Below are 17896 nucleotides of genomic sequence, written 5' to 3'. Positions count from 1 at the left end.
ATTATAAGAAAGTAGAACTGGGGTCTGTGTGCAGGATGAGGTGGATTCTAAAGACACCAAGACCTGGGTCAAGAGACTATGGTAGGAGTTTAGGTATCAAGGGGATGGTGAAGGGAATCTGCAGTAAGAACTGGTAATAAGCTGGGGAAGGCACAGGCGTGAGAGACATTGAGGCGGATTGAGAGCACCTGGTCATCACCTACATCACTCTATGGGGCAGGCAGTGGTGGCAATAACCTGACCAAAAAAACCATGATTCCTACGATTTATATAGTGTGTACCATGCACCAAGAGCTTTATATGGGTACTTTCATTAATTCTCACAGTAGCCTTGGAGGCAGATACTCTCAGTATTACCATTTTACGGAAGAAATAATTGAGGCACGCAAGTTCATGCCCAACCTTCCCTGACCAAGGAAACAAATCGATTACGTTCTGGGTCTATGGAAGCATTTTCTGAAATAGGATCTGTGTGGGTCAGCCGAGAACATATTAAGTGATATAACAATATCATTACCAACTCTTCACCACTCCGATTCTGTTTTGCTGGATATTTGCAACAATAATTGCTCTATAAATCCACATGTGAAATTTGCTTTAAAAAAAGAGCGAGGGAGAACCTCAAAAAAATGTGACTTTCCTAGAGTTCTTTAAATGTCATGCAAAGTTACATTTCAAGGAGACTTAACTTCAATAATAGAAGCATCATTCATGGAAAAGGTGACCAAAAGCACAGCTATAACCAGAAATAACCTGAAAACTACATTGTTAAATATAATATAATGAAATACATTTTTATCATTCCCTGAAGTTTGTGAGATGTAATCCAATAAATTAAAGCACCTTGATAATTAAATGTATGTTTTTTGGGGGGTAGAGGTCGCAACAGGTGAGAAGTGAATTTTGAAAATGATTATAACTACTTTATTTATTTATTTTTAATTTTTTTAATGTTTATTTATTTTTGAGACAGAGACAGAGCATGAATGGGGGAGAGGCAGAGAGAGAGGGAGACACAGAATCCGAAACAGGCTCCAGGCTCTGAGCTGTCAGCACAGAGCCCGCACGGGGTTTGAACTCACGGACCGCGAGATCATGACCTGGGCTGAAGTTGGACGCCCAACCAACTGAGCCACCCAGGCGCCCCTACTTTATTTTTTTAAGTTGATTTTTGAGAGAGACAGAGAGGGAGAGAGAGCAAACAGGGGAGGGACAGAGAGAGAGGGAGAGAGAGAGATTCTCAAGCAACCTCCACACTGTCAGGGCAGAGCCTGATGTGGGGCTTGAACCCACGAACTGAGATCATTGACCTGAGCTGCGATCAAGAGCCAGACACTTTGCCGACTGAGCCATTCAGGTGTCTCGATTATAACTACTTTACATCTGCATGGTGCCCTTGCCACAGGGGCCTTCATACACTTCAAGATGACTTAACAAATGTACATTGATCCTCCCACCATCCTCAGAGAATATGTGAGAAGTAAACAGTGTTTATCAATAAATTTTGTTCTCTTGCAAAAAGAAACCCAAACCTTGGCAACCTAAAGGTGATAGAACACCTTTTGCTGTGACAATCTCGTAAGCTCATTGACTGTGGACACAGCCAGAATATGGGGACTGAACTGCCAGGTTCCAACGGACCCCTAAATGAAATAGGTTGAGGGGTTTGCTTGCTTAATTGCTTCCTCCCTCCATCCCTCTTTTGACACTTTCTAAAATGGCTCATATTCTAAGCGTTGAAAGGAAATCTAATTCTTGCTTTTTCTCTTTTTTTCTCCCTCTACACTTTCTGTGAAAACACAATTTCATCATAGTAGTTCCTGATTTACATTTCTGCTCCATTGGTGGATTTTCCCCTTGGTGTTCAGCAACATCTCACTCCTAATGACTATTTATAGCCCCCCAGGGTTTCTGTGGCCCTAAGTATCACCATTGAATTTATCAGAGTTCTTGCCTATCCTGATTGCCTAGGCGCACCTGCTGTGGGATTTATAGCCTTGAAAATAAGTACCAAACACCTAGTGGCTTCTAAACTTTTTTTTTAAATCAGTCTTTTGAGATAGGTTGCTTCCCACCCTTTCCCTCCTTAGGAGGTCCACAGTAGCTGTTTCTACATGATGTTGAATCATCCAGATGAAAAGTGAAAATTCTGTCAATCTCCTGTTCTCAGCTGTAGTTTAATGTAAGAGGCATTTGTGTGGTTGTTGGGATGAAAACAAGGTCGGGAGGGGAAAGGAGCTAGATCTCTGCCTCCCAGGCCCTCATGTCTCTTGTCCTGAATTACTCAGCCCACTTTTCCCTCCATCACCTTGAGATCAAAATAGGTGTTTGCTTTCAAACCCCAATCCTGGGTACCAGTGGCTTTTGTCCCCAAGTCGGCTCCTTGTCACCCTGCCCCGTGCACTTGGTCCTGCCACGCACCTCCTCTGTAGTCCTTTGCACAAAGGATGAGTAATTGTTACACAAATTTACTTCCTTTCCATTCACAGGGAATGAGGATTATGTCAGCTAAAGACCATTTGGATGAATGTGTTCTGCGGCATCTGTCAGTTCAGAGCAGGGCAAACGTGAAGAATGAGAGGCTTCTGATGAGAGATGATGGATAACTTGTTTAATCTGGGATTGTCGGCTCCATTTCTTACGTGAAGGAGTGGGAGACTGCATGCATAAAATCCCTGGACCAAGAGAATGGAGCTGAAATCCAAAGGTCCGTTTCTTCTGTAACTCAGACCTCCTATTGCATTCAGTGTACATGATTTACCCTATCACCCAGTTGGTCTTTGTTTAACCCACTTGGTTTACCTTAGACAGGTAAACCTTTCTGTCCCCACGCACTTCTCTGTCCTGTAGCCACTATCATATTTGTCTGGATAAGTTCTTGCTGTCTTGGTAAGGGTTCATCCCTTTGGCTCCTGGTCACTACATAGCTCTCACTGCAGGTCTAGCCTGGTTCCTGACACCTGGGGAAGAAGGCTTGTCAGTGCCTCTTGGCTCAGCAGAGGCAATGCCCTAACTCCCCAGTCTGGGATTTCTCTGTCTCTCGTGTCTAGGAAAACTCGGTTCTGCCCACTCTTTACTCTTCCGTTGAACCAATATAGGTGCTGCTGTGCTCCTTACTGCTTCCAGCGAGGTGGACTTGCTTTCTGAGTTTCTTCTACTTGAACTGTTGTATGCTACTCAGCGTAACCTATACCTGCCTCTGGCTACCCAGACAAACCCCTTTCCCCACTCCCAAGCTCTTACTTTCCACTCTGCTCTGTGTGAGCAGTCCTAGCTCATTGCATTGACTGATTTATATGTTCTGCATATAAACCCTCTTTTTTTATTTTGGGACCCCTCATGCTGGTGATGGTGACGTCATCACTCTTTGCCCACCTCCAGCAACTTCCTTGGCATCTGTATCATTCGTTAGTTATCATTAACAAAGGCGTGCAGCTTTACATGGAAACATAAACAATTGTGTGTGGAGAACCGTAGTTTCTTCACAAGTCTTGTAAAATATGTTAGCACCAACACAGGCCTAAGCAACCACTGAAGTCCATCATACTAGTGGAAAATATCTGGCATGTGGGCTGTTGGGTGTTTTTATTTTTGGTATTTTAACTGCAAATCGGGTGCTGTGAAGTCAAAGACACGGTAAACAAGAACCCATCCAAAGCTGCCTGTTTGGTTTGCTTTTGCCTCGTGGGCTGGACGTTGACCGTCACAGGACGCCAAGGGGAAGGAAATGCTATGCCTTGGACTCATTAAAATCATTCCCAGTGATTTCACTTCTTATTTTTGTTCCAACTACACTAATATTTCTGACGTGACTGATCCCTGTGGTTTACTTCCGTAAACTCTTCCACTCTGACCTTGTCGTCCCTGTCTTTCATCTTTTTCCCAAGAGATCAGAGACACGGGAGCAAGCAGGCATCACGAGCTGCCCATTCATCTGGAGTGTGTGCGAGCTGCCTTCCAGCTGATCTCTTCCCCAATTTCCCTGCATGGCAGCCAGAATAGAAGGCAGACGGGTGTCCCAGCACCCACGAGGATGCTAACAAGTCGCCCTGAGGTTGGTATCTCCAGGGTAATGGGACCTGCGAGAAGATGCACTCTTTCCATAGTCCCTGATATCCTGAGCTCTCTCCCTCTCTTCTGCTGCCTTCTTCTCCCCTTGGGGCCATCGGAGGGGGAGGGGCGTGAAACTTTGGAGACTTGCATGGTGAGAGAAGTGCCACACTTTCCAAACTGTGGCTGTGGCTCTCCACCCAAGACCCAATCAAGTAAAATACTTATCGGGGAGGAAAGGGAGATGTGAGGTGTTATAAGAAGAAAATGTTCCGAGAATTTAGCTACCCCAAGTGATTTTGCACACATTTCTGTTCCCTCTGCTTCCCTCATCCGGGCCAAATTGCCGACTTTAGGCTCGCATGTCACCATGGGCCTCTGCTTGCTAGCACTAGCCACGGCTGCAACTTTATATTTGTTTGTGTGTTTATTTGATTAGTGCTTCTTTTGCCCCCGTGGACTGTAAGTTTCACGAGACCAGGAATAGAATCTGTGGTTCAAACTACCACAGCATACCTGACACAGTGCCGGGCACACAGTAGTGCCCAATACATATCATGACAGATTAAATGCAATTGGTTGTGTGCATATTACCCAAAGAAACCGGGCTAGAAGCCCTTCCGCTAGGCCTTTGTTGCAAATGTTACTGATAAGCAAAACATGTAGACTGTGTGGTGAAGTCTGGCTCCACACAAGATTACCACGCCTTGTATTTGAGAATCTCCCCGTGGAGTTGCTCCCCCACAGGTGACTAAATTAACTAGTTCAACGAAAGCGTTCATTTGGATGGTTTGATTGGTCATTGGGGTGAATCGACCAAATGTTCATTTTGGCTTCAGGTAGCCAGCGTAAACCTTAACCAGTTCCATGTACTAACTAATATTCGGTCCAATATTTAATCTTCTGACTTGCTAGTTTTTCAGCAAAGTAGTGGAAGTCCTTGACACATGAAGAGTGGGCTTCCTGGGATATTTCAACACAATGATTAGGCTCTTGGCATTAACTTCCCACCCTGCCCTTCTATTTGTTTTATGAAGCTGGGGAGGTGGGAATGTTAGGGTATTTATTTATTTTTTTTTTTGATGTTGAAGACAGGTAACACACTTTGGACTCTCCCCAGCAATTCGTTCTCTGCTGTTTCTCCCTTTCTCTAAACCTTTCTGCCAAACACATCATGCCTTCCTTTTGCAGTGCCCGATTCCTGCTCTGTCCTTGAAAGCACTCTTTGATCTTTCTTCTTTTTGTCAGCATTTCATTTTGGTTGAGTTGCTCAATGAATTACTGCATAAATGCTCTTATCAGAGTCTGAAATTATATCCCTGGAGATCTTTGTAGTTTTCTGGTTTCAATGAATATTCAAGTATTCATCCAAGAAGTCTCTTTCCTACTACTGAGAAGTTTACGTTTTTGCCATATATAATTCAATTTCAATTATGCACACACACACAGTGTAATTATTAGTGAGAAGGACACTATTCAGCTGTTAGCTATTGGCTTCATTAACTCATTGACAGAGTCTTAATTCATATATTCATATTCTAATATAGTGGATGAGCTACTTCAAAAGGTGATTATGGTACTACATTCATTCAATAGCTATTTATTGAGCATTCCTTATGTGTCAGGCACTCCTTAATCACTGGGGGTATAATGTTGATCAGACATGATAAATAGCCACACTAAGCTCATTGTATAATAGGAGAGAGAATTTAATCCAATAATTACACTAATAAATATCAAATTGTACCAGTGATGACAGCTAGAAAGTAGAGGTGAGTGTGGTATCCTGAAAGCCTATAAGAGAGGGTTGGATCTAGCCAAGGATGTTGGAGTAGGCTTCCCTGTAGAAACAATGGTTTAGGTAATATCTGAAGAAGAGTGGTTACTAAATAGGTGAATGAGGTGGGAATATGTTGTAAGAGGGGACAAGAGCATGTACCAAGGCCCAGAGTTAGGAGGAAGTATGGCATATTTGGAGCCTGAAGAACTGGATAAAAGAAAAGAAAGAGTGTTTGAATGCATCAGAGGGCCATCAAGGATGCCAGGATGTGCAGGACCAATGTCCAAGAGAGAAGGAAAGAATATTCAGATAAGCCTCACTCTTACATCTGTTAATGCCTTTGCGCATTTGCCAATCCAAGAAATGGAGAAAAGAAGGCAGGCAAAAAGTGATGGCCTGAAGCTTTCTGTGGTTTCATTGAAATGAAAGATAAAAGTCGGAGTTTAGAGTTTCCAAGGTAGCTAAGACTTGAGAGGCCAGGAGAGGAGGCAACCACAGAGAAACGATCTAGAAATTTTCTCTGCAATTTCTTTTTGAGGCATTTGCTGAATTGTAAGCAGTGAAGATGTAAGGAGAGACGTCGAGATACCAAGACACAAAAAGGAGCATTTAGGAAGATACCGAGCTCAGCAGAGACGTAAGCAGTCTCCTGGGTCTGGGGAAGCAGAGTGGGGGTTCTGAGCCCACCGGGGACACTGGGAAACAATCCAAGTTTTCAGTTGAGACCCTAGCAAGGGTATACCCTAAGTATACCATAAAGGCAAGACTAAATCAGAAACATATCCAGTCTAACAAAGCTTGAAACTCCACTTTGACTAGATCAAGGTGGTCTGTCCATATTCTACCTGCAAGAAGAAAATTAAAACTTTTCTGGGAAAACACCAGGAGCCTCTATAATTTCAAAAATATATTGTCCAGGATTCAATAAAAACTTACCAGGAATGCCAAAAACTAGACCAAATGTCCAAAAACAAAGAGAAAAAAAATAGAAAGAGAACTATAGATGATCCAGATGTTAGAATGATCAGGTAGGGACTTTAAAATAGCTGTGGTTAATATATTCAAGAAAGAAGAGAGAGAGACTTTCACAAGAAAACTGGAATATATTTTAAGAAATGGAAATTTTCAATGAAAAATAAAAGAAGGTAAGAACTCTAGACTGTTGTGCTGTTTAGGTCCTCCTAGAAGATGACCCTAAGACAGTAATAGATGTGCAGGAGATTTACTGGGAGAAACACTTGTGCAAGAGGGAGAAGAGAGCAGGAAAAGGTGGAAAGAAGCTTCAAACAATAATGCAGGTCTGATTCCTATGGAAGGAGGGAGGAGGGGTTGATATAAAGTCTCAGAATTCAGTACAGTTCCAACAAAGTTTGGTCAGGCTGATGGGGGGGGTGTGGATCCTAAGGTCAATGTTGCTTTATTGAGGAGTCCTGCATTTTGCTGGGGTGGCCTTCTGTTAGCACCCTTCTGTGCTCAGTCATTGGCTGGGAGTTGCCCACAGGAAGTGTTGCTTCTGTGTAGATGTAGTGGTAGATTCAAAGGGACAGCAGCTGGGGTGATCAGTCAATTATGGTTCCCATAAGAGGTGATCTGACTGGTGTATTTTCACTGCCATTGTGTTCCACCCTTTGTGCCGCACAGCTCTCCTTCTCCATGCAAGTGCAGGGAGCAGCTCCTTCATGGTCCCATTGGCCTCTTTCCCTGAGAAGAAAATTAGAGATAGGAATTAGTGGGATGAACTACTGACCTCATTGCTGCAGTCCATCTTGGGGTGTAAGTGGGGGTAACTTTTCCACACAATCTGTTCTAAATTGCTCTCATCCTCAGCTATTGCCTCAGCTGGTCCTTGTGGCCTTGTGGCTCCATCTCTCTTACTATGGACATTTCATTTGTAGGCCCACCATGCCAGTTTTCAGTTGGCTGATGAAGAAGGCTGACGAGGGTCATTTTGCCTACTTGGTTATTGAGTGCCTCTTGCTTGATGGATACTTCCTGGTGGGCATTAATATGTGATACACAAACTCCCACACTTCGTGCCCAGGCCCCTGTATCACTCATATGCCCCTACCCCAGATCTCTTTGCTTCAAAACTTTCAGTCATTTCCTTCCAGGCCTCTGACTGGCCAGCCACGTCACTAGTCACTACCCAGATATCTCTATATAGTCTCACCTGGGGCTACATGTCCCGTTACAAATCTTTCCCCTCTCCTCTGTCTTTCAAAGCTACTTCTGAATGCAGCTGTAATGTAGCTGCTATGCACATGCAGCTTGTATCCATCTACAGAGGAGACCCATCCATAAACCAAGTTTGGGCCTTCTCCTCCTCCTTCACCTAGTCACGCAGGAACGCCCATATGCCTGTATGTGTGAGCTGGGGGATGGAGGCTGGACACCTGTGGTGGGTGACGTAAGACTTACTTGCTCTTGCAGCCTACTCTACTCCTAGTCTTGATCTGGGTGTTCCATTTCCATCTTTTAATAGACTACTGTTGGGCCCACCCAAATTTATGGCTTGGTGGGTCTGACAGAACCCAGTTTATAATTAACAGTTTAGATACTTGGCCATTTGGTACTTCATTGTCTCTACTAAGACAGAGCAGGAGCTCTGTTCCTAGGTGTGGAGTGTGTTGCCTCCAGAACCCCTAAAGCCCCACTGGACACTATGTTTCCTTCTTTGTTGTAGGGAATGCAAGATTCAACAATTTGTCTTTTTTTTTTTTAATTTGCCTTTTATTTTGTAGGAAATATTCCAGGTTATTTCTGAACTCCTAAAAACTGGATCCCTACAAACTTCACTGAAGTAGAAGTTCCCCTGAGTTTTCACAGCGTTTACTTCCTTACTCTGTGGAGTGCAGGGAACCTAGCAAGGCTTCAAGCATGTTAGCCATCTCTTTCTCATCCTGTCCAATAAGCATGATGTCACTGGTGTAATGGAGCAGTGAGATCTTCTTTGAGATATCCAGGCACTTCAGACCTCTTCAGACTACACAATGACAGAGGGCAGGAGAATTAACATAGCCCTGAGGCAAAATTGGAAACAAATATTGTCCATCCTGAGTTCATGTGAACTGTTTCTTTTCTTCTTTTCTTTTTCATAAAATTTATTTATTTATTTAAAAAATTTTTAATGTTTATTTTTGAGAGAGAGAGAGAGCAGGGGAAGAGCAGAGAGAGAGAGAGCGAGAGACAGAATCCGAAGCAGGCTCCAGGCTCCGAGCCATCAGCACAGAGCCCGACGTGGGGCTTGAACCCACACACCGCGAGATCATGACCTGAGCCAAAGTCAAATGCTCAACCGACTGAGCCACCCAGGCACCGCTATTTATTTATTTTTGAGAGAGACAAAGACAGTGTGAGCGAGGGAGGGGCAGAGAGAGAGAGAGAGAGAGAGAGAGAGAGAGAATGCCAAGCAGTCTCTGCACTGTCAGCATAGAGCCCCATGCGGGGATCAAACCCACGAAACCATGAGATCACGACCTGAGCAGAAACCAAGAGTCACACGCTTAACTGACAGAGCCACCCACGTGCCCCTATGCTCTTTTCTAATTGGAATTCAAAAAGAATATTTATTTGATCAGTGGCAAGATTCCATACATCTGAGGCCTTGTTTCTTTTTGTTTTTTTGTTTTTGTTTTAAAGTTTATTTATTTTGAGAGAGGCAGAGACAGTATGAGTGCTGGAAGGGCAGAAAGAGAGAGAATCCCAAGCAGACTTCACAGCTGTTAGCCTGGGGCTTGAACTCATGAAACCGTGAGTGAGATCATGACCTGAGCTGAAACCCAAAGTCAGATGCTTAACTGAATGAGCCAGCCAGGGGCCCAGAGGCCTTGTAAATCTGTCCCAGAAACAACCTCATGGCACAGCAGATGAAGCCGTGTGAAGTAGGAAGTTCACTTCTGTGAAGTAGGAAAACTACTTGGCTGAGCTAGCAGTAGTCTACAGTCATTCTCCAGGATGTATTCAGTTTCTTCGTTAGCCAGACTGGTGAATAAAATGGACACCTGGTGTGGCCACCAGCTCTGAATCCTGTAGGTCTCTAATGGGGACGTCAATCTCCTGCCAATACTCCTAAGTAAAAGTACTGTTTTTGACTTGCTATCTTGGCTGGCATGGCGGGCAGTCTCAGATATTCCTATATAGCCTACCTCACTATGAGAGCTCTTAACCATGCAAGCTAAGGACCCAACATATGGAGTTACTTCAATTACCAAGTACATTATTTCCAGATGTACATTCAGGACTGGGAAGTGACTGTTGAGTGGGTCTTCAGACTCAGTGGGCCCACTGGGAACTGAATTTAGCCAGGACTCCCTTTATTACCTGGTCTCTATTACTCCCTGAACTACTGAAGGGGTCATGATGACACTTTGGCTCTCTGGGTTTCATGATCAAATATGTCAAATAATTTTCAAAATTCCTAGGACGAAACAACAGTTTACTGCTTAATGGAGACACATTTAAGTCCATGGGCTTAGAAGAGTGTAAAGAAAAAGAATGGGGAGCGATGACAGCAAGATGGCCCAGTAAGATGTCTTCCACTTGTATCCCCCTCCCCCCACTTAACAACAATAATTTGGCATCCATCCATGACAGAAGTGCCTTTGTGGGGATCCGGGATCCAGGCAGGACACTGTGAAACCCTGGTGCAGTTTGAGACTGAGGAGAGCTGTTATGAGAAGGCAGGCTTGCATCCAGGCAACCAATCACTGACTGTGATCCTGGCTACGGACTCAAAAACAGCTCAGTACCCTAAGGACTTGGCTGCAGCCCCTTTTGGCTTTGGTCCTGTCACCAACACTATTCACCAAGGGACCAGAGAGGCGTCGCACCTATCTGTGCATCAGGTAATACGCATACAGACCTTGGACCTAGCCATGGACATGAAAGTGGCCCAGGAATATCTCCAGACCCTCTTAGGTGCAGTGTGGGGAGCACCTGAAGGTAAGCTTGCCAAACCCATTCAGGTTGTAGATCCTTAAAAGGGCCTCTAACTGGGCTTGAGCCCATCATAGCCACAGTCCATGAACAGACCTACTGGCACAGGGACCTGTCAGGAGATACCCCATCTGCTTTCCTGGAGTACCCTGTACCAGCTTCAGCTCCCTCTTGGTCACAGTATGCCAGCAGTCCCACAGGTCCAGGGACCCAGTGGGAGATACTCATGTCTACAACCTCAGAGATTCTGAAAGAGTTCTTTTCTTAGCTTCTGACCCTCCAGCCACAGTCAGGGAACAGTCCAGCCCACCCAAGGACCTGGTGGGAGATATGCCCATTCTTGCCTCCAAAGCCAGGTCTGTAGACCTCAATCTTGCCTATAAACTGAAACAGCCCTAGGGCATGGTTCTAGACCCTCTCAGCTATGGTCAGAGATACTCCTGCCCACCCAGAGGTCCATCCAGTCCCAAGCAGAAGCCTGCTCAGGGATCAGTAAAGACCTTCCATTGGTTTTCTGGGTCAATGGAATTACCTCTGGAAGCACAGTCATGCTAGATTGAAGCCAGTTATGAGGCTGCCCCTGGGTCTGCAGTGGGTCTGTGGTTGGTGGGCTTACTACCAGGGGCTTGGGAAGGTGTGGATACTGTCTGACTTCTGCTGGATAGGATTGCCTCCAGTACCTTGTTTAGTATGGTCATACTAGGAGAAGTTTTCACTTAAGTTTCCATGACTGGATTCTCACACAAAGGGCCTTTAACAGGATCCTGAGAAGGCTCCTGCCTGGTCAGTAGATGTTCAAAGTATAAATCAGAAAGTATCTTGAGGCAAATGAGGATGAAAATACAACATGCCACAACTTATGGGTTAAGTTTATAGTAATAAATGCCCACATTAAGAAAAAAGAAAAATCTCAAACAACTTCACTTTTATAAGGAATTAGGAAAAGAAGAACAAACTAAGCCAAAAGTTAGTAGAAAAAAGGAAAAAATAAAAATCAGAGCAGAAATGAATGAAATAGAGAATAGAAAGACAATAAGGAAAAATATCAGTGAAACTAAGAGTTCATTTTTTGAAAAGATAAAATTTACAACCCTTTTTTAAAAAACAGATTTTTTTAAGTTTATTAATTTTGAGACAGAGGCAACATGTGTGGGGAAGGGAGAAGAGAGACAGAGAGAGTGAGAGAGAGAGAGAGAGAGAGAGAGAGAGAGAGAGAGAGAGAGAATCCCAAGCAGGCTCCACACTGTCAGCTCAGAGCCTGACATGGGGCTTGAATTCATGAGACTGTGAGATCATGACCTGAGCCAAAACCAAGAGTTGGATGCTTAACCGACTGAGCCACCCACGTGCCCCCAAACTGACAAAACTTTAGCTAGACTACCCACAGAAAAAATAAATAGGACTCAAATAACAAAATTAAAAACGAAAGAGGAGACATTACAACAGACACTGCAGAGATACATCAACAGAGGTTATTTATGAGCAATTGTACAATCAACAAATTAGGTAACCCCGAATAAATGGATAAATTCCTAGAAACATACAACCTAACAAGACTGAATCATGAAGAATTAGAAAATCTGAACAGAACCAATAATGACTAAGGAGGATGAAGCAATAATCAAAAACCTCTTAACAAAGAAACACCCAGGACTAGATGTTTCACTGGTGAATTCTACCAAATATTTTAAGAAGAACTAATGCCGATTCTTCTCAAATTCTTCCAAAAAATTGAAGAGGAGGGAACACTCCCAAAATCATTTTATGAGTCCAGCATTACTCTGATAACAAAGCCAGATAAAAACACTGCAAGAAATGAAAAATACAGGCCAATATCCCTGGTGAACATAGATCTAAAAATCTAACAAAACACTAGTAAACCAAATTCAACAGTGCATTAAAAGGATCATACGTCATGATCAAATGTGATTTTTCTCTGGGATGCAAGGATGGTTTCAATCAATAAACATGGTGCAAATCAATAAACCTAATACACCACATTAATGGAATAAAGGATAAAAATCATATCATCTCAATACATGAAAAAATGGCAGAATTCAACATCCTTTCATGATAAAAACTCTCAACTAATTGGGTATAAAAGAAATGTATCTCAACATAATAAAGGCCATATATAATAAATCCACAGCTAACATCATACTCAGTGATAAAAAACTGAAAGCTTCTCCTTTAGAGTCAGAAACAATGATGCCTACTCTTACCACTCCTCACTATAGTCCTGGAAGTCCTAACCAGAACAATTAGGTAAGATAAAGAATTAAAAGACATCCAAATCAGGAAGGAAGAAGTAATATGACTGTCTTTGTTTGCAAATGACTTGATCTTATATTACAGAAAATCCTAAAGACCACCAATTAGACCTAATAAACAAATTGAATAAAGTTGCAGGCAAAAAAAAAAAAAAATCAACATATATGAATCAGTTGCATTTCTATACACTAACAATAAAATGTCTGAAAGAATTTTTTAAAAATCCCATTTAAAATAGCATCAAAAACAACAAAATACTTAGGAATAAATGTCACTAAGGAGAGGAAAGATCTATACACTGATAACTATAAGATATTGAAGAAAGAAATTAAAGAAGACAAAAATAATTGGAAAGATATCCTGTGTTCATTAATCAGAAGAATTAATACTGGGGAAAAATCCACACTACCCAAATCCATCTATAGATTCAATGAAATCCCTATCAAAATTCCAAAGGCATTTTTCACAAAAATAGAAAAAACAATACTAAAATTCATATGGAACCACAAAAGCCCCAAATTGCCAAAGTAATCTTGATAAAGAACAAAGTTGGAGGCCTCCTGATTTCAAACTATGCTGCAAAGCTGTAATAACCAAAATAGTATATTACTATCTCATAACATAGCAAAACATAAAAACAGACGTAGATATAGACCAATCTAATGGAATTGAGAACCCAGAAATAAATCCATATGTACACAGCCAACTAACAGTTAATTGAGAAGGGATTGAAGAATTCTCAATGGGGAAAAGATGGTCTCTTCAATAAATCATTTTGGGATAATATTCACATGCAGAAGAATGGAATTGGATGTCTATCTTACACTCTCAAAAAAAAATTAACTCAAAAATATGAAAGACTTAAATATAAGGCCTGAAACCTTGACAGGGATCTTGAAATTCTTTTTAAGGTATGATACTGAAAACACACGCAACAAAAGCCAAAGTTAAGAAATGGGATTATATCAAACTAAAAAGCTTCTGTAAAGCAAAAGAAAACAAAATCAATCAAATGAAGAGGCAACTTACAGAATAGGAAGAAATATTTGCAAATCATATATCATTTAAAGGGTTAATATCTAAAATACAGAAGGAACCCATACAGCTCAGTAGCAAAAACAAAAACAAAAACAAAAACAAAACTGATTAATAAATGGGCAGAGGAACTGAAGAGACATTTTTCCAAAGAAGGCATACAAAAGACGAACAGGTACGTGAAAAGATGAGCAACATCACTAATCAAAACCAAAATGTGATACCACCTCACACCTATTAGAATGACTATTATCAGAAAGACAAGAGATAACAAACATTGGTGAGGATATAAAGAAAAGGGAAAACTTGTGCACTGTTGGTGGGAAGGTGAATTGATACAGCCACTATGGAAAACAGAATGGAGTTTCTTCAAATAATTAAAAATAGAATTCCATATGACCTAGCAGTCCCACTTCTGGGTATATATCCAAAAGAAATGAAATTTGCTATTTCTAAGAGATATCTGCTCCCCCATGTTCATTGCAACATTATTCACAATAGCCAAGATGCTGAAACACTCTGTCTATTGATGGATAAGCTATTTAAAAAAAAAAGAAAAACCCTTTCATTTGTGACAACATGGATGGCCCTTGAGGGCATTATGTTAAGTAAATCAAGTCAGAGAAATGCAAATGCTATATAATCTCACTTATATGTGAGATATATCTTTAAAAAGCCTGATTCATAGAAACAGAGATTACAATGGTGGTTGTCACAGGCTGGGAGTAGAGGTGGTAAATGGGAAGATGTTGGTCAAAGGATACAAACTTCTAGTTATGAGATGAATAAATTCTGGGAATCTAATATACAGCAAGATGACTATAGTTAACAATATTATATACTTGAAAGTTGCTAAGAAAGTAAATCCTGGGGCAGTGCCTGGGTGGCTCAGTCAGTTAAGCATCTAACTCTTGATTTCAGATCAGGTCATGATCTCACAGTTTGTGAGATAGAGCCCCTCATAGGGCTCTGCACTGACAGTAAGGAGCCTTCTTGGGATTTTCTCTCTCTTACTCTTCCCCTCCCTGGCTCACATGCTCTCTTTCTCAAAATATAAATGAATGAATGAATGAATGAATGAATAGAAAAGTAAACCCTAAATGTTCTCACAACACACAAAAATCATAATTATGTGAGGTTAACCAATCTTTGTGTGGTAATCATTCCATAATACATATGTGTATTAAATTATAATGTGGTCCACCTTAAATTTATACAACGTCTTATATCAATTATATATTTTAAAGCTGGAGCAAATAAAAATAACTAAAAAATAAGAAAATAGAAAAAGGAATGAGAGGATATATTGTACAAAGTTAAAGCAAAGAAAGAAAGCTGGTATAACTTTGGTAATATTAAAGATGAATTTCTGAGGTGCCTGGGTGGCTCAGTTAAGCATCTGACTCTTGGTTTCAGCTCAGGTCATGATCTCTCAGTTTGTGAGATTGAGCGCTGCATCGGGCTTTGCATTGACAACGTGGAGTCTGCTTGGGATGCTCTCTCTCTCTGTCCCTTCTTTGCTCACTTTCTCTCAAAATAAATAAGCATTAAAAAAAAGATGAAATTTGACCTGTCTTGTACTGAATTCAACACTCAGAGAAAAGTAAGTTTGTTGGGGCACCTTGGATGGCTCAGTCGGTTAAGTGTCCAACTCTTGGTATTGGCTCAGGTCATGATCTCATGGCTTTGTAAGTTCCAGCCCGCATCAGACTCTGTGGTGAAACTGTGGAGCCTGCTTGGGATTTTCTCTCTCCTCCTTTCTCTCTGCCCCTACCCCACTTGCACTGTCTCTGTCTCTCTCAAAATAAATAAACTTTTTAAAAATGTAATTTTTTCTAACACTGCAATGCCCAAATAAGTAAATGCGTATCTCAAAAATATCTTGAAAATTATTTCGATGGGTTGTTTAAGTAAAAGGTCATAATTTGAGGCATACTAACTACTTGAAATGCACTCTGAGTAAATATTGATAATGTCAATAATTATGTTCAACTTTGAATGATGTGTTTTTAAGTCCAGAAGGTTTGTGAAAGTTTAATGGTTTAAGGCCCAAGTGTGCAAATAAAAGTAAAATTAAAAAGTATGCTATATCATCATTGTTTCCCAAAGCACTTTTTAAAATTATTTTTTAATGTTTATTTTTGAAAGAGAGAGAGAGCACAAACCAGGGAGAGGCAGAGAGAGAGGGGGGCAGAGGATCCAAAGGGGGCTCTGTGCTGACAGCAGAGAGCCCAATGTGGGGCTCAAACTCATGAACTGTGAGATCATGACCTGAGCCAAAGTTGGGTCTTTAACTGACTGAGCCACCCAGGAACATCCCCCCACCCCCAACCCCTCCCCGCCCAAGGCACTTGTAAAATTTCAATGAAAATCCTATATACAGTGAACCTCTCATTAATTTGAAAAGCAGCAAAAGGCTTTGGAAAGTTCTGAGTGAACTAGACTTAGACCATCCAATACTTTAGTGATGAACAACCATCCACTTAATCCGGTAGGAAATCGCAATTGCTTCAAATTACTCTGTGTTTTGATAAACCATGATCAGACTAACAAGGTATAACTTACCTCATGTGTTGATTGAATGGTCAGTGCTAGTATTTCAGAATTAGTTTCAAAAGTGAAAGAAAGTTAGTGAATATGACAAAGGAAGTCAGGTCAGTATTAGCTTGATTTGACCTTCAACTTGAAAGTGTTTTGCGAGACACAAGGATATTGGCACATTTTACACATTTATTAACCCTGTGTGAAGGCTATTTTCTGTCATAAAGTAGTCTTCTTTTGAATAAATTGGGCTTCATTTGCAAATATAAACACAAATAAGTCAGAAATGGAGCTTTGTCACCAATGCTTTAGAATGTATTAATTAGACGAGACCACATGTATAAAGTGGCTAAGAGTATGGGCTCTGGAGTCAGACTGCCTGGCTTCAAATCCCTGTTCTGCTATTTGCTCAGTGACTTTGGGCAAGTTACTTAACCTCTGCATTGGTTTCCTTACCTTAAAACAGGGATGATAATAGTACCCAATAAAACCTTCCCTGATCAAATCCTACAATAGCATTTTTTTTTTATTTAAAAAAAATTTTTTTTAAATGTTTATTTATTTTTGAGACAGAGAGAGACAGCATGAATGGGGGAGGGTCAGAGAGAGAGGCAGACACAGAATCTGAAGCAGGCTCCAGGCTCTGAGCTGTCAGCACAGAGCCCAACACGGGGCTCGAACTCACGGACCGTGAGATCATGACCTGAGCTGAAGTCGGACTCTTAACGGACTGAGCCACCCAGGCGCCCCTACAGTAGGATTTTTATTTATTTTTTATTTTATTTTTTTCTTCAATATATGAAATTTATTGTCAAATTGGTTTCCATACAACACCCAGTGCTCATCCCAAAATGTGCCCTCCTCAATACCCATCCCCCACCCTCCCCTCCCTCCCACCCCCCATCAACCCTCAGTTTGTTCTCAGTTTTAAATAGTCTCTTATGTTTTGGCTGTCTCCCACTCTAACCTCTTTTTTTTTTCCTTCCCCTCCCCCATGGGTTTCTGTTAAGTTTCTCAGGATCCACGTAAGAGTGAAAACATATGGTATCTGTCTTTCTCTGTATGGCTTATTTCACTTAGCATCACACTCTCCAGTTTCATCCATGTTGCTACAAAGGGCCATTATTTCGTTCTTTCTCATTGCCCTGTAGTACTCCATTGTGTATATAAACCACAATTTCTTTATCCATTCATCAGTTGATGGGCATTTAGGCTCTTTCCATAATTTGGCTATTGTTGAGAGTGCTGCTATAAACATTGGGGTACAAATGCCCCTATGCAACA

General features: G+C 41.5%; 1 non-coding gene across 1 annotated transcript; it reads right to left on the bottom strand.

Annotated features, from left to right (window-relative positions):
* Positions 1-9059: 9059 nt before the first annotated feature.
* On the bottom strand, positions 9060-9144 carry TRNAQ-UUG (transfer RNA glutamine (anticodon UUG)). The gene has a single exon. It is a non-coding gene; the product is annotated as a tRNA-Gln (tRNA).
* Between the last annotated feature and the right edge of the window lie 8752 nt (positions 9145-17896).

Source organism: Prionailurus viverrinus, chromosome B2, assembly GCF_022837055.1.
Source record: "Prionailurus viverrinus isolate Anna chromosome B2, UM_Priviv_1.0, whole genome shotgun sequence".
NCBI classification, from domain to species: Eukaryota; Metazoa; Chordata; class Mammalia; order Carnivora; family Felidae; genus Prionailurus; species Prionailurus viverrinus.
The sequence above is the reverse complement of the archived record's forward strand: the minus strand, read 5'-3'. Positions and strand labels throughout refer to the sequence as shown.